This window comes from Jaculus jaculus, chromosome 3 (genome assembly GCF_020740685.1).
Source record: "Jaculus jaculus isolate mJacJac1 chromosome 3, mJacJac1.mat.Y.cur, whole genome shotgun sequence".
In the NCBI taxonomy this organism is placed as follows: Eukaryota; Metazoa; Chordata; class Mammalia; order Rodentia; family Dipodidae; genus Jaculus; species Jaculus jaculus.
Genome location: NC_059104.1, coordinates 67,317,599 through 67,344,410, shown reverse-complemented (window position 1 = coordinate 67,344,410; position 26,812 = coordinate 67,317,599). Strand labels below are relative to the sequence as shown.

Genomic DNA, 26,812 nt, shown 5'->3' with positions numbered 1-26,812 from the left:
TACAATTATGGCTCTCTCTTTCTGAATATTCTTTTATAATAGCCTTCTCTCAAAGATGCTACAATAATGAAGGCCAGAAAGCAATTGTCATTGCTCAATTAGCTGTGATTTATGCCATGTATATGGTATAGGAGGTGGGAAAATAATAGGACAGGAGGTGTAAAAATGATTAACTATGTTGAGAAAGAGTGTTGGAGAACAATAGCAAAAGAGGAGAAAGAAACAGAATGAAAACAGAATGGTAATTCAACTCAGCAAATATTCAGTGTGTGGCACACACAGATGCTTGGCAACATTGTGAAATTAAGCAGTAAGGAAGAACATGAGAAGTATGATAGTTGAGGGGGAGGTCAGAAATGTTAACACATGTGTGTCTTAAAATGTGATAGATAAGTATGTAGGTAGGTAGGGTGGGGAGATGACTCAGATGGTAAGAGCCCTTGCTGTGCAAGCATGAAGACCCAAGTTCAATTCCTAGCCCCCATATAAAAACCCATGCATGGCTATGCATGCCTGTGACACTAGGGCTGAAGGGGGCTCACTGGTCAGCCACTTTGACCAGAAAAAAAAATGGCAGCTCTAGGTTAACTGTGAGATTGTCTCAAGGAAATAGTGGAAGAGTGACAAGAAGGTGACTGTTACCTCCGTTCCTGATATATCAACCCTGCAACTTGGCAGTGGTAGATGTGGACACCTGATGTTTTCTAGCCTCCATATGTATGCACATGTGTGTGTGCGCATGGGGATACACACTGCATACACACCACACACCTCATAGATACACATCGTACACACCAAAAAAGAATATTGAAGGTAAAGACATATAAATATGTGTTTGGGGATGTTGGGGAGAGATGGTGCTAAGGCTCAAGGTAAAATAAATGAGAAAGTGCTTCTGGTTGAAATATAGACAAAAGGAAGGCACAGAGTAAAGGAAAAGTGAGGATATGCAGGAATAAGACTCATATGGCAAAAGGTATTCCTTGTGATGGGACTGAGAAAGAAATGTTACCTACATTTTGCACAAGAGAAACTGGAGCACAGAGAAATTATTTCAGCCAAGAAGAAGCAAGCTGCAGTCTGCTGGCTCCATTTTCAGGTCCCTTTCCATTCACTTTTACGTCTTTACAGAATATTGTGACTGAGATACCATATAGTCCTGTGACTTCCAAATTCTGAGCAAACCAGTAAAAGTACTCTTTCATTGCAATCTAGTAGCTTACAAAACATGTATAAACAAAGCCAAACAAAACTTGCACACTAGAATTCTCTAATGCTTTCTATTTTGTTCTGTTTTAGTTCTATTAAACAATAAGTGTGGGATACAACCATTAAAATTAATGTTGCCACCATGAGAAACTGGGGAATTGGTTGTCCTCTCAGTCAGTTAGAGACAATTCAACTGAGTCCTAAGAAAGGAATGGCTTACTGACATCAAACTGTGAGGGAGTGTTCCACCCAACCACAGAGCCAGTATTGGAGTTTTCCCTACATAAGCTAGGTGCTTAATGCATACAAGCTCATAGGTCCAACAGCCTCATGAAAGAAGATTTTAGTCCCATCTTACAAACAGATAGACTCAAGTCCTGAGAATCCTAACAGCTGGCTTATCAATTTCATAGCCAGTGGAGAAATGACAGGTGCTCAGGCTACAAATAATTTGATCAGCTATCTTCAGTTTTTGGTGAGCAACTCTATTACTCATGAGTTGACAGTATCAGGAAATCTACTCAATTTTATTTTCCCCAAACCTCTGTTGTTTCAAAGTAACCCTTTGTGATCTGGCTAGAGAATGAGCCAAATAAAATCCCATAAGAATTCCATATTGATCTGTGGAATCTAAACACCAGGATTGCTAAATTTTGGAAGTCATCAAAGTAACTTTAGATTCATTAGTACTGCTTTGGTTCCACTGGTTTTGAAGTAGTATGTATTCTTGTGAGGAAGCATGAACAAAATGCCTGCTTATCCCAGAAAGGGCATTCATGACAGATCAAAGAAATGATTACACTCAACTCTAGCTTAGTGAATCAGGAAGTTAGTTGACTGGATTACTTACACATGAGTGTATGAGAGTATGAGTGAGGGCTCACTCAGAAGCATGAGAGACAACTAGGAAATGGCACATCTCTTTAAATCCCTGTCCAAGTGTCAGATAGTTCCAAATAAGAGAGTGTCTGTTCCCCAGCATTTGCTTACTGCTTTTGGAGAGAGGCCTCATGAACCTTTTTTCATTTACTTTCTGATTCTAGGAGTATCTCTCCTGCCTCTAGGAAGAAATGTTTCAATTCGGAGGAAATAGTTACACAGCACTTCACCCCATTCTCTGACTCTCACATTCTTCTGTCACCACCTTCTGAGATATTCCGTGAACCTTGAAGGTTGTGATATAGTTGTCTTTTTATTTTCCTTCATGCATGGCTGATCACTGGGATAGTATGGCAGAACAATGGTCACTTAGTTCTAGGAGCTTAACCAATTATGAATCTCTAAAGAACCCCAACCACCATAAAATATAGAAATTTCTCTCCAAGGTGGATTAAGGCTGACAGCAGCAGTAATCTGTGGGTTCAAACACTGATTTCATAAGGGAATTTGACAGATACATCACATCCATTAAAAGAACAATAGACACACTCCCCTGTTGCTAATGTCTACCTTATGTTGGCCAAGGGGTGATGTCCACCCTCTGCTCATGCCATAGTTTTCTTCTGCCATGACAGAGCTTCCCCTCGAGCCTGTTAGCCAAAATAAACCTCTTACACACACACACACACACACACACACACACACACACACACACACACAATAGCCATTGGTATTGTGGGGCCTATGACCTTCTCGGTAATATCCCCCCACCTGGCTTACAATACCCAATATGAGTTCACCTCTTGGACTGACCCTTAAATGCAATTAGAAAGAGCTGGTTGCACCCATAACAATAGTACCACTCTTGTATTAGTGGACACATATTGTCTGAGATGTTTTACTATAACACACAATTCATAGCCAAGAAGAAGAACTATTGGAAATTCTCCCCCTGCAAGCAACTCTTTTGGCATCTTCTATGAAAGCCAGCCATCTTTCCATGTCCTGCAGTCAAGTATGCTGTGTCCATAGCAACAGAGTTTGATCAACTAGGTTTTACATACAACCAACAGCAATACTAAAATAGCCTTATGATTTTGTGTTGCCACAGCGTGTTCCCTGATCACTAAACACATAGCAAACAAAGAAGTTTTTATCCACCAACCTCATGTCAGTTCAGATGCAGAACAATCCTGGATTATCTAAGTTTCTTATACTGGGCCATCATTAGTATCATCATTTAAATATGAATCAAGGATTTTCTCTTCCTTTTTATTATCCAATCTCTATATTATGTTGGACCTGAGAGGCATCTTCTGAGTTCTATAATGTTCTCCTCCTCCTAACTTTCCAATTCTTCCCATGGACTCCAGCTCCTGGGTCTCAGGAAGGGCTCTTTGGAATAGATCTGACTCATCTTTTTTTTTTTTTTTTTTTAATCCTGCCAGCTATAAGACATGGCAAGCCAACACCTCAATTTCCTGCTCCCATTTATCTAATTTTCCTGCCAGATCTAGCTAGAGTAGTGGGTAGCATCTGCATGTCTTTTATCCACATTGTAATTACAATTATTGCATGGACAAGTCATTTCTAGGCAGGTAGCTCAGCCTCAGTTCCATATCTTATTCCCTACAGGAAAGGAAACAACACAAATGCCACAGGCTTGATTGCAATATAGACTCTAGTTAGAGGACAACTCTCTATTCATGAGACAGATTCTGTTTTTCAAGGAAGGATGCTCCCCACACCACACAGACAAAAGGACTTTAGAGGAACAGAACTGCTAGAATGAATTATTTTAAAAGGGGATTTATTGGATCAGCTTAAAGTAGTCCAATAGCAGTTGCAGGCCCAAGAATCACTGAACCTGGTAGCTGCTCAGTCCACATACCCAGATGCCTTGGCAGTCCTGACCTGGCACTGCAGATGGTGCCAGAAAGCTGGAGGCTTCCCAAGGAGCTGCTGGGTTTTGATCCATGCGGGTCTTCAGTTGATGCTGGTCTTTAGTCCGCACTGGTCTTCAATCCCCGCTGGAAGGTAGCGAGCAGCTCCAGCAGCCAAATGGAAGGAAGAAAGGAAGGGAGGGAAGGGAAGGGGCTCTTTTTACCCCCTTCCTTATATCAAGTCCCCCTCTGAGCGGGCCACCCACTCTGGGGGAAGGGCTCATTCTGGGGGAAGGACTTCCTTCTTTAGTTTATCCTTCCTAGAAGCAACCTCCAAGACTCACCCAAAAGGGATTTCTGTGGATTACTGAACAGATCAATTTGACAACACCTTAATTATCACAGACATATTAGGATTCCCTCCAAAGATGCTCCACTCTCAACTCAAACTTGATCTTATTTCTTATCACCCATGGCAGGGAGAATGCACTATGGAAAGAAGGCACACCACATGGTGAAAGAAAGGCTGCCACATGCTAATTGCCCCATGGTTAGAAAAAGACCAAAAAGACCAGCATGCTTCATCACTCACATGTTGTAGGGGCCATGCAATCACTCCTCCTCAACTCTTCTGTGGTTATTTGGGATCCTCTTAGGATGTCAATTGTGCTATGTAAATTTTTCCGGGGGAGATGTGAATACCCAAGATAATGCACCAAAGGCCAACCAAAGTAATGATTCCATCAGAATCTAGTTTAGTGAGCTAGTAAGTTTGTTAGGGTTACTTATGTATGGGTAAGAAGTTACTTATAGGATCATGGGGGACTCAAAGACAGCTGCTGTATCATCAGCAAGCCCCTTCCAACATGAATGAAGTCTAAGAAGTTACAGCTGGAGCTCCTTGCACAATTTGCAACAGCTTGACCAATTAGAGAGGCTCTTCTCCCCAGCAACTATTATGGCTTTCATAATCTTGGAAAGGGGCAGGCCTTCTGCATCTTGCTTCAGTAGCTCACTGAGCCTTGGAAGTTTCATTTACTTCCTAAGCATTACTGGTCCTTCTACCCCAGGAAAGAATGTTTTAATTCAAAACAAATAGCTACACAATAACATTCATTCCCTCTTATTTCTGCAGAGCCAGAATAGTCTACTAATACTCAGAAATTTACAACTGCCATCCACTGTGAAAGGATCTATTAGCTGATACAACACAGATAATTTCTGTGAATAGTAAAAATTTCCCATGTTGTCTGATGATTACCAGCAAACTTTAACACATAATATTACATAGCTTCATGGTAAAACTTAGCTTCATTTTCTCTAATTATTTGCCACATGTCAGTGCTTCTCCAATAAGTTAATTGCTATGTCACCATACTCAATGGAAACATAATTTTTATAAGATCTGGTCATTTAGCATCAAGCCCAGGCCATGAATGAAAATTTCTTAGTTGGAAGGTTTTTTTTTTTTTTGTAGGAATCCAAAAATAACTGCATTTTATAATAAGAATCTACTTAAAGTGGATCTTAGAGAAATTAGAAATGTAATTCAACATATAGCTTTTAATGAGCTCTCCATGACAGCAGATCAATCTTTAGAAAAATGTCCTGGCTTTCCTCCATAACAAGAGATGTATAAGACAACATGAAGAGTGTTAAAGACAACACAGAGAAATATTTTGAGAGTCTGGTATAAATTAAGCATAATCCTGCTTGTTCTTTCAACTTTAATTTCTCAGTAGTCACTTGGATAATCAAGCCAATGACTGATCACTCTTATGTGCTGTTACTTCTCAAGAATGGAAAGCATAATATCTCATGTTTTATCACTTGAATAAGTATTATGCTCCCCTCCTGCCAAGCCAATAAATGACTTATTTCCACCAGCCTTAAGACAACAGCCAAGGAAAATTTAGTGGAAAATTTTTGGATTATAAGAAGTACTTTTCACCAGTGTTCTGACTCATAGTTAGTGACCTGACATATCTTTGAATATATCACTTTCCCCTCTTGCAACCCTATTTTCATGATATTTTGTCTTTTTGGTTTTTTGAGGTAGGGTCTCACTCTAGCCCAGACTGACCTGGAATTCACTCTGTAGTCTCGGGGTGGCCTCAAACTCTCGGCGATCCTCGTACCTCTGCCTCCCGAGTGCTGGGATTAAAGGGGTGCACCATGACACCCGGCTTATTTTCATGATTTTTAAGCTCAGGGGACTTGGCCAGATAAACTGAGGGCTTTTATCTGAAGTTATTATTCTAGGTCTTCTTGCTTCTTCCATTTTTGTCTTGTCTTCTTCCCCTCCAATGTGAAGTTGATAGTTCTTGCCAGGTATAAGTGTTTATTGCTCATTCCAAGGGGAAAGATACACCTCTAATGACAAGCAAGTCTACTGGTTGAGGGCTGGAGAAATGGCTTAGCAATTAAGGTGCTTATCTGTGAAACCTAAGGACCCAGGTTCAGTTCACCAGAACACACATAAGCCAGATGTACAAGGTGAGCCATGTGCACAAGATGTTACACGTGTCTGGAGTTCAATTGCAGTAGCTAGACACCCTGACACACCATCTCTCTCTCTCTCTCTCTCTCTAACACACACACACACACACACACACACAAATAAAATAAATATAAATAAAATAAAATTCTAGTAGTTGAGTTGGCCTTCTTCAGTTTCCCTGATGAACCTCTTAATAAAATACTCTCAATTGTTACACTGGAAAAACTTCAAGAATAACCCCAACATTTCTAAGGACATGTTCCCTAGAATCTTCACATTCCCTAGCATAGAAAATGCAACTATGCTGCCAACTTCTTCAAACTTTCCTATCATGACTTAGTTTGTATTCTAACCCTTTTGTAATTTCTCTAATACCCACGTTGATTTTCATCTTCTTCTGATCCATTAGTTGTGCTTAAGTTTTCATTTTAGTTCTTCTCAAGAGTCACCTTAGCTAATCCACTTGACAGATAGCTCACAAACACCAAAACCATATACTCCAAGTCACATGCCTCCACCAAGTACAAAATGATATATTCCAATGATAGAGGTTGGATGCCAGGGTATTTGCCCAGAGATTGCAGATTTGCAGACAAATTTGAGCCACAGCCTACCCAGAGATAACTAACTATTCCTGTATCTTAGGCCACAAGAAGATGCTTGCTGACTTGCCACCTTGAAAAACTAAAACTAAAATAATTGTTCAGAAAGCTTGCAGTTCCCATGTCCTCCCTTTCCTCTTCCCCATTTTGCAGCCAGAATGTCAGTACCCCACCATCCTAAGGCAAATAAAACCTCCTAGTCACACACCACCCAGTGTTACCTCTTGCTTCCAGGATCACAGTGCCTTTGGAACCTGAGGCCCTTTACTCAGAATAAAGCCTGGTCTTTGCTATTGATATTCTTAGCAATTTCTTTATTTCAGATTTGCTCCCAAACTTTTTCTTTACAAAAAACAAAAGCCTGCAATAGGTCAAAAATTAAAAACTAATGAAATGAACAGAGAAAGCCTAAGTAACAGAGTGGTATTTTCATATTTTACAAGTGATGCAACTCACAGTTGCATTCAAAAGCAAAACAATTATGACAGCATGTATGAATTAAATGACTTTAGGTTAAGTGAAATAAGCCAGGTACAGTAAGTCAGATACTACATGATCACATTTGTATGTAAAATGTAAAGGTCAGAAAGGATGGTAGCAGGCTGGGTAGGAAGGATTTAGGATGTGTTATTCCAAGGAATCAAGTTTTCACTTAGCAGGGAAAAGTGAGTTCAAAAGTTTGGCTGTACAACACAGTCACACACACAAAAATAATGGAAATAATCTGTGAGTTATGTAACTTTATTCCAACCTCATAAAATATAAGTATGTTTCAAAACATGTTATACATGATGTATGCATATGTCTATCAATTAACATTAAATAAGTTCATAGAATAACTAAGATTCTGAAAAATAAAGAAGTACAGAAATGAAATTCTGAAAATTGTTAGGCTTATTTCACTTAACCTAAAGTTATTTAATTCATACATGCTGTCATAAATGTTTTGGCTTTTGAATGCAACTGTGAGTTATGTCATTTGTAAAATATGGACAAATGCATATGTGTAGATGTGTGCATGTATAAATACATATGTGTAGCTATATATGTGAATATATGTGTATATATGCATATATATGAGCATACATCCTACATTTATTCTTTTATATATCTGTGTACACACACATTTGTGTTGTCATATGCAAATATAATAGCTCTTCCCTTGATTTCATTCTGTAAGACTTACAAAGATTTTCTAAGTACTGAGAGAAAAATCCAACTTACCAATATGATATTATTGTGGCAGGATGATGTAATACACTATTAAACTGTGCTTTCCCTGCCTGTAAAGTTCCCTTTTCACTCCTTGCAAGTGAATTCTTGCCTCAGGAACTGTTGTTTCCCAATGGAGACAGACAGCAAATGTGTCTTTGAAAAGAAATAAGACTTAAAGGAGAAAGTCTTTAGGCCTAGGAAAGAGACATTTCTATGGGTCCCCATAAGAAGGAAAGGCTTACTACATTCTAGAATACCTGAAAATTATAATTCATGGTCCATACCTGAAGCCCATGCATGATAGGGACAGCAGCTTCTACAGAAAGAGCCTGTGCAGCTCAGGACAGAGAGTTCCAGAGACGTTCTCCAACACTCTGAACATGTGAAACTTAAATATCAATGGAGCAAAGAACCAAATAACTGAGAACTTTCCATCAACAGATACTTTAAAGAAAGTAAACAAATTTTGTGCTCCTTCCCTTGATTTGGAAACACTCACATTTTGCTACAGCTATAGATGAGCAATATGTGTGATGCAGAAATGTTCATATTGTCATCAATGTCTAGGGAAGAGAAAACAAGTTAGGATAGTTTTAGCTTTTCAGAGAGAACATAGGAATATAAAGTAAAGATATATATATTATATTCCATGGGTATTCTTTATAAATATAAGAACTTTGATGAAAATTTGAATAAGTAACATATTCTATTTATAGTATATTGCAATATTGCAAAGAGTGAAGTGGCTACAAAGCCATATTAGAAGGTCACTATCCTGGGAATTTCTGTCACCATGCTGTAGACTCTGCAGTCTTAAACAATCCAAAGCAGGACTCTAATAGAATGATCACAAATCACTTTCTATTTATCAACCAAACAACATAACCAAAATCTTCTTGTTACTGATGTATGGTCAAAGAGCTGAAGGTATATCTATGATGTGCTAAGAATCTGAGCCCTGATGCCTCCAGTTCTCCTGGTTGCTCTAATGCTTTGCTTTAGCCACAGTGAAGAGTCACCTGTGTTATTGGGAGATTTAATTTAGTTTGTCCTTGGGTCAAATAGACAGGCATCATCATATGGGTTTAGTTTCCTTGGCATTAGGCCCCTTATATTGTCAAAGGCAATGGGATAAATTAAGCACAAAGGTTTTTCTGGGCTTTGTCTACCTTTCACATGTCATATGACCAGAACAAGCTGAATTGTGGCTGGTGAATGAGTGTTTCTGTTATTTACTTCTGGGTGCAGACTTCATTTATCATTAGGTGAAAACAAGTTCCAGAGGAGGCAGTGGGAGAGTCACAGAATCTCACTGCCTGGTTGTCACTCTCCATTACCCTACTTTGCTATTTAACCTGTATGCAGCAGCTGAATGCTTTGCTGAGACTCCAAGCATCACTTTTTCATCTATAAAATGGGGTGAATGATTATAGAAAAAAAAATTCCCCAAATTGGGAAAGAAATGCCAATGCAGACACAAGAAGTTTTTAGAACACCAAACAGACAAAACCTGGAAAGAAACTCTCCTCACAATGTTATAATTAAACTACTAAACACACAAAGCAAAGAAGATATATCGAAACAAGTTAGAGAGAAAAAGCACACCACCTACAAAGGCAGACCCATCAGGATCACAGCAGACTATACAACACAAACTTTAAAAGCCAGAAGGGCTTGGAATGATGTATTCCACGTTCCGAAAGATAACTGCCAATCAAGATTACTTTATCCTGAAAAGCTATCTATCAAGCTTAATGGAGAAATAAGGACATTCCACACAAAAACAAGCTAAAGGAATTTATGACAACTAAACCAGCTCTATAGAAAATACTTGAAGGAATCCTTCATCCTGAAAAGAAAGCAAAAAACACACAGGAGGAAATAGAAAAAAAATAAACCAAACTCAACAGTTAAAACAAGTGAGTAAAGGGAAAACAGGAAGCATTACAATTTAGGAACAATGGTAAGAATAAATACACACCTTTCAATAATAACTCAATATCAATGACCTCAATGTCCCAACCAATGACCTCAATGTCCCAACCAAAAGACACAGGTTTGCAGACTGGATGAAAAGGCAGGATCCTTCCATTTATTGCTCCGAAGAAACTAATCTCTCAATAAAAGATAGACACTGTCTTAGGATGAAAGGATTGAAAACAGTATTTAAAGCAAATGGGCCTAGGAAACAAGCAGGGGTTGCTATCTTAGTATCTGGCAGGATAGACTTTAAACCAACATTAGTGAGGAAAGATAAAGAAGGTCACTTTATACTGATTAAAGTAAAACTCCAACAGGAGGACATTACAATCCTAACTAACATAGGGGCTCCCAATTTCATCAAGCAAACACTATTAGACTTATGGTCACAGATAACACCAAATAGAATTGTAGTGTGTGACTTCAATACCCATTCTTATCAATTGACAAGTCATCCCAACAAAAACTAAACAGAGAGACATCTGGATTACATGATGTCATGGAACAACTAGACCCAACATATATCTACAGAACATTCCATCTAGATACTGTAGAATATACAGTTTTCTCAGAAGCCCATGGAAAATACTCTAAAATAGACCACATATTAGGACACAAAGCAAATCTCAACTAATATAGGAAAATTGAAATAATCCCTTGTACTCTGTCTGACAACAATGGGATTAAACTGCAAATCAGCAACAAGAAAAACTACATAGCATACAGAAATTCATAAAGGTGGAACAGTACACTACTGAATGATGAATGGCTCATTGAACAAATCAAAAAGGAAATCAATAAATTCATAGAAGCAAATGATGATGAGAATACAACATACCAAAACTTTTGGGACACAATGAAGGCAATCCAGAGGGAAATTTATAGTTCTAAGTGCCTATATTAAGATATTAGAGAGTTCACAGGTAAAAATTTAATGCTTCACCTTTAGGTTTTGGAAAAAGAAGAACAAAATAAACCAAAAATCAGTAGACAAGAAGAAATAATGAAAATTAGGACAGAAATTAATGAAACAGAAACCAAAAAACAATCCAAAGAATCAATGAAACAAAGTTAGTTCTTTGAAAGGATAAACAATATTGATTAAGCCTTATAAATATAACCAGAAGAAAGAGAAGAGACAAAAATTAATAAAATTAGAGGTGAAATAATACTATTACAACAGATGGCAAAGAAATTCAGAAAATCATACAGACATACTTTAAGAATATATATGCCTCTAAGTTTGAAAATCTGAAAGAAATGGATTATTTCCTTGATTTGTATGACCTAACAAATTTAAATTGAGATAAACAATTTAAATAGACCTGAAACAAGTACAGAGATCCAAGCAGTTATAAATAGTCTAAGTTCTCGGCCCAGATGGATTCACTGGTGAATTTTACCAGGCCTTCTTGGAAGAACTAGCATCAGTGCTTTTCAAACTTTCCCATAAAATAGAAAAGGAAGGAATTCTACCAAAATCCTACTATGAAGCCAGCATCACCCTGATACCAAAACCAGACAAAGACATAACAGAAAAAGAAACTTATAGACTAATCTCCCTCATGAACATAGGTGAAAAATTCTGAACAAAATATTGGAAAACACATAACAAGAATATATCAGAAAAGTTATTCACTCCAACCAAGTGGGCTTTATCCCAGGGATGCAGGGATGTTTCAATATATGCAAACTGATAAATGTAATACTTCATATAAATGGTCTGAAGGCCAAAAATCATATGATCATCTCCATAGATTTAGAAAAGGCACTCTACAAAATCCAATATCCCTTCATGGTAAAAGTCCTATAGATACTGGGAATAGAAGGAACATATCTCAACATAATAAAAGTTATTTTTGACAAACATATTGCCAATATAATACTAAATGGGGAAAAACTTGAAGTTTCTCCACTAAAATCAGGAACAAGACAAGTGTGTTCACTGTCCCCACTTTTATTTAATATAGCACTGAACTTCTTAGCTATAGCAATAAAGCAATTGACACTCCTTAATAGAATACAAATTGGAAAGGAAGAGATCAAATTATCATTCTTGTAGATGATATGACTCTATGCATAAAAGACTCTAGAGACTCTATCATCAAACTGTTAGAGCTGATAAACACTTTTAGCAATGTAGAAGATACAAAATAAACACACAGAAATGAGTAGTTTTCCTATATTCTAACAACACACATGCAGAAGATGAAATCAGGGAATTTCTCCCATTCACAATTGCCTCAAACAATTAATAAACAAATAAAATACTTTGGAATAAACTTAAACAAGGAAGTGAAGGATCTCTACAATGAGAACTTTAAAACACTCAAGCAAAAAAATTGTAGAAGACACTAGGAAATGGAAAGACATCCCATGTACTTGGATTGGAAGAATCAATATTGTGAAAATGTCAATCTTATCAAAATCAATCTACATATTTAATGAAATCCCCATTATAATCCCAATGGCATTCTTCACAGAAATAGAAAGGAGAACCCTAAAATTCATTTAGAGTCCAAAAAGACCCTCGAATAGCCAAAACTATTTTGAGCAACAAAAATAAGGCTGGTGGTATCACCATAACCAATTTTAACCTATATTACAAAGCCATAGTAACAAAAACAGCATGTTATTGGCACAAAGACATCAATGTAGATCAATGGAACACTGTAGAGGAACCAGATGTTAATCCAGGCTGCTACAGCCATCTGATTTTCTTTTAATTTTTGTTTATTTTTATTGACTTATTTGAGAGCATCAGACAGAGGGAGAAAGAGGTAGATAAAAAGAGAATGGATTAGTCATGGCCTCCAGCCACTGGAAACAAATTCCAGATGCACGTGCCATCTTTTGCATCTGACTTACATTGGTCCTAGAGAATCAAGCCTCGAACTAGGGTCTGTAGGATTCATAGGCAAGTGCTTAACTGATAAGCCATCTCTCCAGCCCAGCCATATGATTTTTGACAAAAATTCCAAAAATATTCACTGGAGAAAAGACAGCCTCTTCAACAAGTGGTGCTAGGAAAACTAGATATCCATATGTAGAAGGATGAAAATAGATCCTTGTCTTTCCCCATGCACAAGAATTAAATCCAAGTGGATCAAGGACCTTAATATCAGATCTGAAACTGAAATAGCCAGAGGACTATTTAGAGGAAACCTTCAACAAATTGGCATAGGCAATGAATTTCTGAATATAATCCCATGGGATCCCAAGAAATTACAAAGCTTTTGTACAATAAAGGATAATGTGAATACAGCAAAGAGACAGCCTACAGAATGGGAGAAAATATTTGCTAGCTACACATCTGACAGATGATTAATGTGCAGAATATATAAAGAGAACTCAAAAAATAGAACAATAATAAACCAAACAACCCAATTAAAAACTATGTTATGGAACTAAATAGAGAAGTCTAATCAGAAGAAATGCAGATGGTATATAAACATCTAAAAAAGTGTTCTATGTCCTTAGTCATTAGGGAAATGCAAATTAAAGCTACTTTGAGATTCCTTCTCACTCCTGTCAGAATGGCTACCATCAAAATAAAAAATAAAAACAAATAACAATAAATGTTGGTGAGGATGTGGGAAAAGTAGAACCCTTCTATACTGTTGGTGGGAATGTAATTTGGTACAGCCACTGTGGATATCAGTGTGGAGGTTCTTAAGACAGCTAAAAATAGATTTACCATATGATCCAGCTATAGTACTCCTAGGCATATATCCTAATGACTCTTCTTACTACCTTAGAGATACTTGTACAACCATGTTTATTGCTGCTCTATTCACAATAGTGAATAAGTGAGGTAACCCAGGCCCAGAAAGCCAAATGTCACATATTCTTTCTCATACGTGAAACCTAGCTACAAATGTATAGACTTGTTTGGGAGTGGAACCAAAATTGGTAGCAGAGGCCAGCAAGATAGAAAAAGGCTGTAAGGGAAGGACTTAAGGGGATAGTATTGTGTGTGTGTGTGTGTATGTATATAATAACATATATCATTTAATAATTTAATTTTATTATATTTATTTATATGTTGTATATATTTATTAATATAAATTAATATAAATTATATATATAATTTGTATATATATATTATATATTTTTTATTTATAATTTGTATATATATACACAAATTACTGGGAGAGGAAAGGTCCTAAGTGAGGCCAGAGGAAGAGATTGTATAAAAGAAGGGTGGGGAAGATTAATCAAAATCTAACAGGGTATGAATAAGACATATGGAAACCTGTATTTTTGGATAATGGCACATCCAGAAGCCATAGATTGTTACTAGAAAATTTTTAGTGCCAGGGATGGGATGCCTTCCAGTGAATTGTTGGACAGGGAGGTCCCTGTTGCCTCCAAAACATTACAGGCTATTGACAAGGCCCTTGTTTTCCCTTGAGAAACAGATGGTAAGAACCTATTGCTAAAGATGTCACATGGGGCTGGAGAGATGGCTTAGCAGTTAAGCGCTTGCCTGTGAAGCCTAAGGACCCCGGTTCGAGGCTGGGTTCCCCAGGTCCCACGTTAGCCAGATGCACAAGGGGGCGCACGCATCTGGAGTTCATTTGCAGAGGCTGGAGGCCCAGGCACGCCCATTCTCTCTCTCTCCCTCTGTCTTTCTCTCTATGTCTGTCGCTCTCAAATAAATAAATAAATAATTTTAAAGAAAAAGATGTCACATGACTGAGTGGCATAGTCACTGAGAAATCAAGCTGGTGTTAAATAGAAAACCTTCTCCCTGTAGACCAGCCATCTGAAAGCTGGAAAAAGCTGCACTGTTTGCAAACCAAAGGGAGACAGAAGTCATCATTGGTGAAAACAGTGGACACTGGAAGCGTCAAGTTTAGCCAGACAGGTCAAATGACTAAATGAGTGCAATAGTGGCATGTCTACTCTGGAGGAAACCAGCTGCTCTCTAATTGGACTAAAGGCCCACTCTATGGGAAGGATTACGTTTCTGGTACTGAAAACCTAGTCAAAATCCTATGGCAGGGGAGCTTATGAGCCTTAGGGATATAAAACCTGCTACTGTCTGAATAAATGAACATATTATTCTCACCAAATTGCCCTGAAAGCACTACACTTAATTTCATATACTAATGCTACTCTCACTTCTGGTTAAAGAAGCTTCTCTTTTCAGACAGCAATGACCACTGAGATAACTCCAAAGCAACACAGTGCTCAGAAGAAGGGTCAAAGGAGTATCAAGCACTGAAACATCTCTATCACACCATCCAAGGTTGAGGGTTCATTGCGGAAGAGGTGACAGAAAGAATGTAAAAGCTGAATGAGGGTACCACTCCTTACAATGCAACCTCCCAGACAGAAATTGGCTTTGATATCCATGACCTTGTAGTGCCTAGCAATACCTACACAAGACCCTCATAACAGGAGAAAAAGATGATGACATCAAATTAAAAGAGAGATTAATGTAGAGAGGGAAGTGATGTGATGAAGAACAGAGTTGTGAAGGGGAAAGTGGAGGAAGGGTGGGAAATATTATGGTTTATTGTCTGTTAGTATAGATGATGTCAATAAAAATGCAAAAATAAATAAAACTGAAAAATAAAGGGATTTCTCTAGACTTTGGCTATAGTTATTCATGGTCTCCCTCTCTTCTTACTGTGAAATGAGTGCTTGGCCTCATTGGCTACTGGTAACATAAATATCTCTTTACCCATCACTGTACTCTAGCCTCCAAAGGCTCTTTACTCTTTACATATATCTTTCCTCTGATTTGCTACTCTTTTCTTGATTCCACACAAATTTTTAAGCAGAGTACAGAAAACAAAGGCTCCTGGGTTAGGAAACCCAGATTTGAGTCTTATCTATTATTCTTCTTATTCGCCATATTGGGGTTAAGTCATTTGATATATCTGAACTCAGCCTATCTATCTTGAAAGTAAGAAACACATAACAACAGTAATATTGCTACCCTAAGTGACATGAATAATTTGTGTACAATGTTAGGCAGTGTTTTGATAAATACAAAATAAACATACACCAGGCAAAATTTGATTTGATGGAGAGTCAGGAGATACACTCTAGTGAGTGTTCCCCAAACTGTATTCACAGCTTTTATTCAGTTTCAGGGAGTCAAAGCTATTGGATGTCTGAGCATAAGACAGATGACAAGTTCACATCAGATCAGATCATGAGTTGTTTATGTTTATCAGGAAATCTCTGGAGAAGCTATAAGTTTCCTGTCTTCAAGACGTTCCACCAAAAGCACATAGTCTTCCATGACCCCAGGCTTAGCCTATGGAAAAATTAACCTTTTGCCAATTTAGTTTGATGTCCACATCTCCCTTTTTCTTTTCCTTTCAAAGAGGCCTGATGAACCATGCGTATTGTTGTTGCTGGCAAGCAAGTATTTTTAGGTTTATCCCTCCAGATGTACAAAAAGAACAAACCAAGTACAGATAATGAATCCAATGGCCACCAAAGTGAAAGGTCAAGTGTTTGAAAATCAGGAAGATGGATTAAGCCAAGACAAATTGTTGGCAAAATCACTGTGTCAAGACATCTTTTTAATATTGTTTTGTAGGACAAGCACTATTTGACTAATTTGGTCATGTAATCAATTAATATTTATAGTAATAAAATTAAGTAGGGACTCTTCAAGATGTTTATTAATTTTGTCTTATATATAGTTAGGTTTATATTAATGACATGGAGTCATACATATGGATTTATGTTTCTAATCACAACTTAAATCAGCCTGGAGCTGAGTGGCTTGAATTTGGTCCGCAACATATCTTATAGTTGATTTCACTAGTTGTACTCAGGTTAGCAGGTTTTTTTTTTTTTTTCTATTTCATGTTGTAAGATAATGACACTCATTATATTATACACAGTTTGATATACAATGTGTGTTGTTTGAGCATGTTAGGTGACTTTTGTCACTGCCATGACAGAAGCAGCTAGGATGAAAACAGCACTGACTATAGCAAGTATAAGCATGTTAACAAACTGTTTAGGTCACTTGAAAAATTGTATTACTTGAGTAATTATGGTAAGAGCCCTGTATTCTTTGTAAGGCCCAGTGCAATATATGGAGATAAGACAAAGGCCTCACATTACATAATATATTTTTATTAAAAAGAAAGCAGGTAAAGCATAGTAGCATCTGGAAAAGCATAGAATATGCAGTATATTTTCTTTTTATATAACATGTAAATTCCCAGTAAGAAAGACATATGGATGGGGAGCACAAAGGTGAATTGGTCCAGTGTGGTAGCAAGTGAAAGTAAGTAGACATTTTTCACTTTTATGAATTTACTTTCCCACATTGAGTACCTTTTAAAAGGCAATGCCAAATCACCAAATAGAGGTTTGTGGTCATCCTTTTCCTAAAAAGATTTGGGGGCTCTGTAGTCCTCTTACTTTCCATATAAGAGAATCATTTTTATATACTGTTAAGCCACTGATAGAGTATTGACTAATATTCAAGATGAGGGTCTGTATGAACAGAGCAGCGGAATGTGAGAGGATGAAATAAATTATATCTTTGCCATGTATATAACAACCCATAACCAAAATTTAGTATTATTTTAAGTGGAGCCAAGCCTATAATGGTTAGCATAAGGTTTTAATTATAAGAACCCATGCATATTGATAAATGAGGGGGCCAATAACAGATTTCTGAGGGTGAAATGTGGAGAAGATTAAATTAGCTTTTGATTTCAGGAGGCTGTATGCCTCTTGGCCAAGAAGTGTTATTACTGAAAATAGGGAAAAGACAATCCATCCATACAGTGGATTCCCATAAAGTGAGGTCAGCAATGAAAGCCCAATAGGCATTCCCTTTACCATGGGTAAATACATTACCTCATAGGACATGAGCACCATCATGTTCACAAGCATAGTAGTAAAACTTTAGTTTGACCTGACATAGTCTCAACCACCTCAGTCTGATGGGAAAGTTTCTTCAGGTTCCTTCAGGTCACAACAAAGTCTTCCTGTCCTACAGCAGGAGCAAGGGCTTGGTAGAATTGATTTGGATTGTTCCTAGCAGCAGTGAGAACATCTTTTTGAACATTAAAAACAGTTAAAAGTAATGATAATAGTATATAATTTAGTCATGAGTGACTTTGTCATTATTCCTTATAACTTATTTTTTATTTAAATGACATGAGTTTTTATATACCATGTGTCCTTTCTGATCTATAACATGTCTTTTTTTAATTGAAAACATACCATATTTTTGTAATTTTATCTCTTTATATTGAAAGGTCTGTGAGTTTCCTTTCTTCATGAAGCTCCACCCAAGGCATAGTCTTCCATAACCCCAGGCTTAGCCTGTGCAAGATTGGCCTTTTGCCAATTAGCTTGATCTGCCCAGCAATTATTCTGAGGAGCAATTTATGTTAAAAACTTTTTGAGAGCCTGGCATGGTGGTGCATGCCTTTAATCCCAGCATTCTGAGGCAGAGGTAGTAGGATCTATAGGAATATGAGGCCATCCTAAAACTAGAGAATGAATTCCAGGTCAGCCTGGACTAGAGTGAGACCCTATCTTGAAAAAATATAATAAAATAGCTCTCTGACTGGTAAAGTGTACTAACATGAAAATTATTCTCAAAACTTGACTTACAAATTAAGAATAAACTTATTATTTGTTAGAAAAGGACCTAATAAGTACTTTTTATAATGAATGACTTGTGCTACTAAGTCATATGTAAAGAGACCAAATTGACACCATGTCAGGCTTCAAAGAGGTGCCACCCTAACTAGGCCTAAGTTTCAGTTTCCCAGAGAGGCAAGCAAGACTTCTGGGAAAAACCATGAACAAAGGGCTGTTAATCAACAGTGACCCTGACATGTGGCCAGGGAAGATATTTGCCCAGGGGCATGAGTGTTATGAGCATGTAAGGACCAGCATATGGTCCAGGGCCAGTTTAGATAAATAAGTTTTTTTGTGTGTGAGAGTAAAAATGCAAAGTCAAACCTTTTAAGCAAAAATTAAGACTAAGCTGTGTGCGGTGACATAGTGGAGATTAGCAGGTGTGTGTGTGGAACTTTAGATAAGTAGTGGAAAGTATAAAAACCCCAGCTGTTTAGCAACCGTTGTCTCAGTCTTCCCGACACTATGACTGACTGAAAGGTTGCTCAGCAGTGCGGACCGAGACCTCTGCGAGACGCATCACCGATCCGAATTCATCTGCCCGACACGCTGTCCAAATGATCAAGACTCAGCTTGAAACACCGCGAACCAAGAGAAAAGTCGCAGCCGGACTCCGCGTCCGAGATGTCGCAGCCCAAGTCTCGCATTACTGCAGCCCAAGTCTCGCGTTACTGCAGCCCAAGTCTCGCGTTATCAGGTTGTATACATGTTAGACTCGTTAGAAATATTCTTGTGTTAGTAGTGATGAATATAATTTGGTTATATATTATATTAGCTATAATATTAGTTGTGATAGTTTGGACTTGCTTGTGTGTGACTTTCATCCCAGTAAACTCCTTTGCAAGTATACCAGTGTCTCCGTATCATTGACCTTCGTGGGCGGAATCCTCTCAACCAATCACCTTTGAGAGTGCTCGCAATACCTGAGTCAGGTCCTACAATACCTCTGGACTATGACCAAAACAGGCATGCCCAAGGTGGTAGGCTCTAGTTCCTGGAGATATGTCCAAACATGCCCAGACATGTCTCTTTTGCACCTTTTGCAACCCCTTCACACCTTCTGCCCCAAACCAATCAGAGATGTACATCTGTAACTGCTGCTTACCTAGCCAATCATTTTAAAAGATTACCTAACCCACCTAGAATTCCCTTAGTTGTGCTTAAAAGGGGCCTGTGAGCTCCTCTTGGGGTCACTGTTTTGTATGAATGGTTGACCCCCACATGCTGGTTGATTCTGCAGAATAAACTCTCTTTATTTTTACATTGTATTTGAGTCCGGGGTCTTTCTTTATGATTCTTGAACCCTTACCTTTGGGGGCTTCTCCAGAATAGCTAGGGACTCCAGACTCAATAGTGGAGTGTTTTCAGCAGAATAGTTGGTTCTCTGTCAATCAGTGAGTTGGGGCACCCCTCTGTACTCTGTGCCTTTGTTCTGCTCTGTTCTTGTTTTTCAGGTAAATCTGGCTTTGGTGTCCGGACACAATCTGGAGGCCAACGAAGGTCGGGCGGACACACTAATTAACACCTCTGGGCTGAGGATTCTGAGTATGCTCCAGACCCTCATCTGTTGGGGCCTGAGAGCTCCAGTCTGACTCTGATTTGATAAATACTGATGGGTCATACCCATCTAGCAGAGCCCGTTCACAGGATAGGCCACTGTCAGCATTGTTTTTGTCTCTTTTTCACATCCAGGGAAATTTGTTTCTGTGCTTGTGTCTTGTTCATCCGTTTTTACTTTCTTGTGGAACACCATAAGACAGGCAATGAGTTCCACCCTACTGGACCTAGTCCAGTCACACTTCAAGGACTTCCAACATCTGGCAGACAATCTGGGTTTCAAAGTAGGGTCAGGAAAACTAACCATCTTTTGCAGGAATGAATGGCCAACTTTCAATATGGGATGGCCAAAGGGAGCCACCTTCCACCATTTAGCAAGTTAAAGGTATTGTGCATGGAAATTCTGGGAATCCTGACCAGATCCCATACATCACCATTTGGCAATATGTGGTGGAAAGCCCCCTCCTTGGTTAGGTCCCTTTTTACCATCAGCCCCAGCAATCTTGTCAGTCAAGGAGTCAGAACCACTGAAGGACCACAAGCTTGTGGTCCTGGCCCCTTCTGTCCCTGAGGAGGACCTCTACCTACCTCCTTATGTACCTGCCCCTGTGCCAGAACCCGTACTGCAAATGGTAACTGCCGATCTAGGCCCAGGAGTAGAAGGAGGAAACATGACAAACTCTCCCCATACACAGGCCCAGACCATGAGAGAGTCAGGCTCCACAACGATTATGCTATCTCTATGGTCAACTGCCCTACTCCTCCCCGCCTCCCCCACACACATCAGGACATCAGGACAGCTAACAGTTTGTAACTCATATCCCTTTTTCTGCCAGTGACATATAATTGGAAGATGCAGAATCCAAAGCTTTCTGACAAGCCTTCAGCCCTCCTAGATTTGTTAGATTCCATAATGATAACCCATTATCCCACTTGGGATGAGTGTCAGCAACTCTTACAAGTTCTTTTTACTACAGAGGAATGGAAATGGATTCCAGCCACTGCCTGCAAGCTGGTTCCTGGAACTAATGGTCAGCTCACAACTGTGCAGGCTGACATGGATGCAGCCTTTCCCTTAACTGGCCTGGATTGGGATCCCAACAGCCCTGCAGGTAAGGAGAGACTGACAGTCTACTGCCAGATTCTGATGGGGAATCTCTGAGAGACTGCAAGGAAGGCCACAAATTTATCTAAGGTAGGACAGGTTATACAAGGTAAGGAGGAAAGCCCAGGGGCCTTTTTAGAGAGACATTAGAAGCGTTCCAGACCTATATGCCCCTGGACCCAGAATCAAGAGAAAACGAGTCTGCCATGAACATGGTTTTCTTCAACCTGGTGGAACCAGAGATCTGCAGAAAACTCCAACAACTGGACAGTTTTACCAGTAAGCAGATGTCAGAATGTGTAGCAATAGCAGAAAAAGTTGATAATAATAGAGAGACTCCAGAAGACAGACAGACTAGAGGATTAGCCAAAATATTACTGGCTGCCATGAGAAAATCTTACCCAAGGGAATTAAAAGCCATGGCTATGGGAGAGTCAGCAGCAAACTAGCTCCACAATTGAGAGGGGAAGGACAATACTGAACCTATCACCAAAAGAACCAATGTGCTTATTGTAAAGAGATGGGACATTGGAGAAATGAATGTCCAAAATGACAAAGGGACTAAAATCCTGGAAATAGGAGAGTTGAGTGACTGAGGGTGTCAGGGTTCACATCCCCTCCATGAGCCCTGGGTAACTTTGAAGGTGAAGGGGAAACCAGTGGCTTTCCTGGTTGATACTAGGGCTCAACATTCTATCCTGTGGGACCCATGTCCACTAAAAGGACATGGGTCCAGGGAGCCACTGGGACAAGTCAATATTCATGAACTACCTGAAGAGAAGTGGACTTAGGAATAGGATGGGTAACCCATTCATTCATGGTCATCCCTGCGTGCCCACATCCACTACTGGGGTGAGACCTCTTGACTAAAATGGGGGCAAAAATCCATTTCAGCCCTGAGGGAGTACAGGTTCTCAATAAGAATGATCCTGTACATATGTTGACTATGTCTCTGGAGGAAGAACATGAACTCTACACCTCACCCTCTCAATTTACCCCTGAAAGCTCATATCTGAGGGAACTATGGGAAAGGATTCCAGGTGTATGGGCAGAAAGGAATCAGACCAAGCTGGCCAAGCATCAGGCCCCAATTGTGGTCCAACTGAGGGCTAATGCCAGCCCAATCTGAGTCCACCAATACTCTATGCCCCAAAAGGCCAAACTAGGTATAACACCTCACATAAACTGATTTTGGGAACAAGAGATATTAGTCTCTTGTCAGTCTGCCTGGAATACTCCCCTCCTGCCAATAAAGAAGCCCCACTCTATTGACTACCAACCTGTGGAGGATTTGAGGGAAATTAATAAGCGGGTGGAAGACATTCACCCCATGCTGCTGAACCTGTATGCCCTGCTAAGCACTTTGCCACCTGAATGCAATGTGTACACTGTGCTGGACCTTAAGAATGCATTCTTCAGTTTTCTGCTGGCCCTGGCCAGCCAGCCCCTGATTTCCTTTGAATGGAATGATCCAGAATGTGGATTCAATGGGCAATTAACATGGACCAGATTGCCACAAGGATTCAAGAACTCACCCACCATTTTTAAAAATCTTTTTATTTATTTATTTATTTATTTGAGAGTGACAGACAGAGAGAGAAAGAGGCACATAGATAGATAGATAGATAGATAGATAATGGGCATGCCAGGGCCTCTAGCCACTGCAAAGGACCTCCAGACACGTGCGCCGGTTGTGCATCTGGCTAACATGGGTCCTGGGGAATTGAACCTCGAACCAGGGTCCTTAGACTTCACAGGCAAGCACTTAACCACTAAGCCATCTCTCTTCAGCCCTCACCCACCATTTTTGATGAAGCACTCCATGAGAATGTGGGTGAGTACTCTCAGGCCCATCCCCAAATAACCCTCTTGCAGTACGTAGATGACCTCATCATAGCAACGTCAAATGAAGGAGTCTGCTGCTCAGCCACAGAGGCCTTGTTGAGAGAATTGGACTGCATGGGATATCGAGTTTCATACAGAAAGGCATAGCTCTGCCAGAGGAAAGTAATGTACCTTGAGTACATACTCAAGGGGGACCAATGCCTGATGTCTCGAACCACCAAAGAGACAATCCTCAGCATCCCCCATCCCCAAACTCGGCAACAGGTATGTGAGTTCTTAGGGTAGGCAGGGTTTTGTAGACTTTGGATACCCAGATTCACAGAAATTGCCAAGCCTTCCTATGAGGCCACGAGGGGACAAGAAAGCTCCCTAGAATGGACCCCAGAGAACACCTTCCTCCAGTTGAAAAAGGCCTTCCTTGAAGCCCCAACATTGGCTTTGCCAGATATCCACAAACTTTTCCATCTTTACATTCATGAAAACAAAGGCATAGTTAAAGAGGTATTGACTCAATCTCTCAGCATTTGAAATAGGCCAATTGCTTACCTATCAAAGAAATTAGACCCAGTGGCAATGGGATGTCCCCCATGCCTCTGAATAATAACAGCCACTGCCTTATTGGTCAAAGACTCAGATAAACTAACTTTGGGCCAAACCCTGAGAGTGACTACTACTCATGCTATTGAAGGAGTGCTAAAGCAGCCCCCTGACAGGTGGCTAACCAATGCCAAACTGACTCATTATCAGTCTCTTCTTCTCAACGTCCCATGGATTCAATTTGCTGTGAGTCAGGCCCTCAATCCCACAACTCTGCTACCTGATCTGGATCCCATACACGACTGCTCGGAGATCTTCAGCAGTTTACAAGGGACTCGACCAGATCTCAAGGACATTTCCCTTAAAGGGACTGAGCTGACATGGTGTACAGGTGGCAGCTGCTTCCTTATAGATGGTGTCCAGTATGCAGGAGTTGCAGTGACAACTGAAGAGACAGCTGTATGGTCAGAAGCCCTCCCTCTAGGTACATCTGCCCAAAAGGCTGAATAGATAGTCCTAACCAAGGCCTTACAACTAGGCAAAGGAAAGAGACCTAATATCTATACTGACAGTCATTAGGCCTTTGCAACAATGCATGTTCATGGGGCCATTTATAAAGAAGGGGGACTATTGACAACAGAAGGAAAAACCATTAAAAATAAACAGGAGATTTTAGGCCTCCTTTGAGCTATATAGAAGGGGGACTATTGACAACAGAAGGAAAAACCATTAAAAATAAACAGGAGATTTTAGGCCTCCTGTGAGCTATATGACTCCACAAAGACATAGAAATCATGCATTGCCCTGGTTACCAGAAAGGGGAAGATCCTCCTTCTAAATGAATGACAGGACTGATAAGGTGGCATGACAGGCAGCCCTCCAGGTTACTACTACCCTGGTGGCAACATAGCCTCCAATGGTGGCACCAACCTTGCCAGAGACACCAAACTACACTGATTCAGAACTATGGAGGATTAAGCCTTGTACAGCAGCCTATAAGGAACAAGGATGGTATAGGACCCCCAGTGAAAGGATTATCCTCCCATCAGACTTTGCTAGCCAACTCATTATACAAGTACACCAGAGTACTCATCTGGGTCAGCAGAAGACTGAGGACTTAAAGGCCCTCCTTAAAGTTTTTGACTTGAGGAAAAAGGCAGTGGAAACCATGGCCTGATGCCATGCCTGCTGCCTAGTAAATTAAAAAAGTGGAGTTTCTTGGTCAGTAATCAGGGAAAGAGGAACCCAATCAGGAGTAAATTGGGAAATACTTAAAATTGTGGGAACAAATTGGAAACTCCATTGTGTGTATCATCCCCAAGAGTTCAGGACAGGTAGAAAGAATGAAGCAGACCCTAATATAAACTCTAACTAAATTAACCCTTGAAACTGGTGGTGACTGGGTGTATCTCCTTCTCTTTGCCCTTTTCCAAGTTCTAAACTCCTCCTATACCATGGGGCTGATGCCCTTTGAAATCATGTATGCAAAACTCCCACCCTTGTTGCCTAATATAAAGGCAAAAATGTTAACTGAATTTGATGATGACAGATTTCTCTCCTCCTCACAAGCTTTATTTCAGGTGCAAGAATGCCTCTGGCCCCAAGTGTAGGCCATCTACAATAAAGCACCTCCCTCTACACCTCACGGGTTCTGACCAAGAGATCTAGTGCCCATCAAAAGATACCAGAGGAGACTCTTGAACCTGGTTTGAAAGGAACCTACATCATAATTCTGATCATCCCAACTGCTGTCAAGGTGGATGGTGTCCCAGCCTGGATACACCACTCACACGTGAAACCTGTTGATCCCCATGCAACCTGAAGAAAATCCAGGACTGTGGCGAGCCATTGCACACCTACAGGATCCACTCAAACTGAGGATTCATAAGCTAGAGACTCAACAATGATGCTAGGGATGTTTATGGTTATGCTTCTTACTATATTTTCTTGCTGCTCCGAACTTTGGGCATCCCCCATGAACTCCACCCCCTGTCACCATAACCCACATGAGCCTTATAATCTCACCTGGATAATCTCTAACCCCACCACCAGGACTATTATCAACTCCACCTCCCAGCTGGCCCCAGTGTGCACATGGTGACCAGAGCTCATGGTAGACGTATATCTTTGAAGGGGAATGGGAACCTAGTGACCAACAACCCTTTCCCCATTTTGGATGCACTCACCTGGCTAGGAGGCAATGAAATCAATCCTTAACTATCTAAGTTTGTCCTGGGAATGACCTGACACAGGCCCAAAATCTCGATGCAGGGGCCCTAACTACTGCACCTCCTGGGGATGTGAAACAACTGGCACCTTTACGTGGGTGTCTTCTAACAAAGGAAAAGACTTAATTACACTAGAGAAGGCCACATGGGGAAGGGGCATAGGAGAACACCTTATAAACAGAGCATGTAAGAAAATACAATTCAGCCCCCTAACCATCAGATTTACAGAGAAGGAAAAAAGGACTCGAAGTTGGACTTATTGTAGGACATGGGTACTCAAACTATATGTAACAGGGACAGACTCTGGTGCCCTATTTACTATTAGACTAGCAGTTGACCCAATGGGCTCTCCCCAACCTCTAGAGCCCAAGAAAGTGTTGGCCCCTACTCAAAGCCCACCTCAAAGAACCACACTCCCCTCCCTATTTGCTCAAACTTCTAGAGCCCCATCCCCATTCCCCAACACTGAAACAATGGCTCATGTCAGCCCTCCACTTGACATTGGAACCATTGGAGGCAACTTATAAGGTCCCCAACTCCTCTAGGCTTAAACTTACTGAGACCTGCTGGCTGATAGCAACAATCAGGAAAAGGAAAATTAACCCTCCAGTCAGTGACAGGAAATGGACTTT

The 26,812-nt window shown here is 39.9% G+C and overlaps 1 pseudogene; it reads left to right on the top strand.

Moving 5' to 3' along the window:
• Nucleotides 1-19,465: 19,465 nt before the first annotated feature.
• Nucleotides 19,466-26,812, top strand: part of LOC101605154 — a 75,644-nt pseudogene continuing 68,297 nt past the window's right edge.